Genomic DNA, 2,804 nt, shown 5'->3' with positions numbered 1-2,804 from the left:
CGTGTATTTCACCTCTTGGTCCATTGATCATTGTGATGAAGACTTGGACAAAAGATCACAGACAAAAGGTCATTTCTGTATAATCAGCAGAACTATCCCCCTGGGGAGGTGAAAAGACGCCTATAGTGGAAGGCTGTGCACTTTGCACCTTTCTAAGCAGAAGATCGAGACCTTTGCTTTGCCTCCACCTGTGTGAATTGCTCTATCGTCGCTCCGAAGGCAAAATCGCCTAAGTTCGTAAAAAAATTGTTCCTCCGAAGCCGAACCGGTTCCGTATTACTTCAACGCACGCCCCTGGGGAGGTGAAAAGACGCCTATAGTGGAAGGCTGTGCACTTTGCACCTTTCTAAGCAGAAGATCGAGACCTTTGCTTTGCCTCTACCTGTGTGAATTGCTCTATCGTCGCTCCGAAGGCAAAATCGCCTAAGTTCGTAAAAAAAATTGTTCCTCCGAATCGGTTTCGTATTACTTCAACGCACGTTCTTTAACATCCTATCGTCCTAGCCTACCCGAGAATGGGAAAAATATGGCCGGCCAAGACTCGAACCGAGCACTTCTGAGAGTCAATGCTCCTAACCATTCGGTCACAGAGGCGTGTAATATCTTGGTGTTGCTGGAATATTTGAGATTTTGGCATTTTGATAAAGGTTTTGTTATAAGTTTAAGTACCTACACAAAATGTAGTAAAGGATCTACTTAAGTTATTCCTTTTTACGGAGATACTAGCTGCTTTTATTTCTAAACCGACGATATACCAATGGTTTTTTCGTGTCTATCGTTTGGAATCTTCGCGGTGTTTGTACGCTGATTTATCTTGACACCTGATTATCTGATAGCAATGTAATTAACAGACAATGTAGGTATACCTGTATCAATGAGATATGGAGATAGGTAGGCTTGCCAAACGTCCCGAATTGGCCGGGACAGTCCCGAATTTCAGGGGGTGTCCCGGCGTCCCGTTCAGTTTTTCATTTTGGGGCGTTTTGTCCCGAATTTCCGTATAACACCCTGTATGTTGTAACATCCGATACAGTGTAACATCCTGTAATCCTGTATGTTATAACACCCTGTATGCTGTAACACCCTGTATATTGTAACACCCTGTATGTTGTAACATCCGATAATGTGTAACACCCTGTATGTTGTTTTTGGGTCGATGACTCCTTGCTGCCATATTCAAATGGATAAGGTATAGTTAGCTTAGTTGGTAGTGCGTCTGCCTTGTAAGCGCTAGGCCGTGGGTTCGATTCCCGCCCGGGGCGGATTTTCTTTCTTCGACTGGTATAATGTTCGTTCTCGGAACGGCTGGATTTCTCCTATCCTGTCTTCCTTATCTCTTCGATTTCGGGACTATAAGACCATAGCAGTTACAGTTCCCTCTGTCAAACCTCTAAAAAAAAAGATGATACTGTTCAAATGGAAAATACCTACCTATCTGTCTTTACTACTTAAGAGGATTTCGTGAATTATATCGCTATGTACTCTTGAAAACTAAGGTAAGGAATTAAAGGTGGGTATAGGTAAGTAAAATAGAGAACTTATCAACTTACCTTCTGAACCAGAAACATTCTCCGGTGCTGAGGATTGTCAGAGCAAAGCACAAACATAGCTGTAAGGAAAACAGCCACAATAATTCTATTAATTCATTATTGGATAATGTATCATATCTCTAGGTTGAGGGTTCGATTCCCACCCGGCGCGGATTTAATTCTTAATAGATAGGTAATAAGGTTCGTTTTCTCGTTTTCGTAACGGCTAGCTTTCTCCTACCCCGTAATCCTTCTCTCTTCGCTTCCGGGGCGATAAAACGTCAGCAGTTGCCGTTCCCTCTATTTTTTTTTTTTAATAATAATAATAATAATTAAAAATATAATAAAAAATAAAATTGTTTTAGCCTAGATTCGATCTCCGATCATAGCAGTATCAAAACGTTATCATCCGCAGAAGTAGAAAGAGGTCTTAAGGGGAAATACCACAAACCACTAAGGACAGCTTTTTGGAGGCCCTTTAGTTTAGGATTTTTTTTAACACCCACACATTGAAAAAGAAAAAGTCTAAAATCAATAAAATGGCGGATCACAAAATTAGTAAGTTATTCTTTGCTCATTGGTTAGACAAGTACGTACCTACCTATCTATTTACAAAATATTTTCACAAAAAGACTAACTTTAAACTTGCCAAAGAGGGACAAGGACTCTGATTGTTATAGTTTCCCTCTGTAAGTAACGTACCTACCTATCTATTTACAAAATATTTTCACAAAAAGACTAACTTTAAACTTGCCAAAGAGGGACAAGGACTCTGATTGTTATAGTTTCCCTCTGTAAGTAACGTACCTACCTATCTATTTACAAAATATTTTCACAAAAAGACTAACTTTAAACTTGCCAAAGAGGGACAAGGACTCTGATTGTTATAGTTTCCCTCTGTAAGTAACGTACCTACCTATCTATTTACAAAATATTTTCACAAAAAGACTAACTTTAAGCTTGCGAAAGAGGGACAAGGACTCTGATTGTTATAGTTTACCTCTGTAAGTAACGTTCAAAAAAAAAAAAAAAAAAAAAAAAAATTTGGGAAAACGTAAAAGTTTAGTTCCATTGTAGAATTAGATACTAGATTTTTTCCCTAACTAGGGCCAAATAAAGCCCAAAAAACACAAAACAAGCTTTAGGAAGATTATCCTGAATCCAAAACAAAAATCAATAGGGTCCAGGTGACGAGGCTAATTCCAAGATCACAGGCTAAAACTAAATGGCTCCACGTTTTTACAGCTTGGTTAAATGCATTCAAGGGGGGTGTTA

This window comes from Diaphorina citri, unplaced genomic scaffold (genome assembly GCF_000475195.1).
Source record: "Diaphorina citri unplaced genomic scaffold, Diaci psyllid genome assembly version 1.1 scaffold716, whole genome shotgun sequence".
NCBI lineage: Eukaryota > Metazoa > Arthropoda > Insecta > Hemiptera > Psyllidae > Diaphorina > Diaphorina citri.
This window is presented reverse-complemented; position numbering follows the sequence as displayed.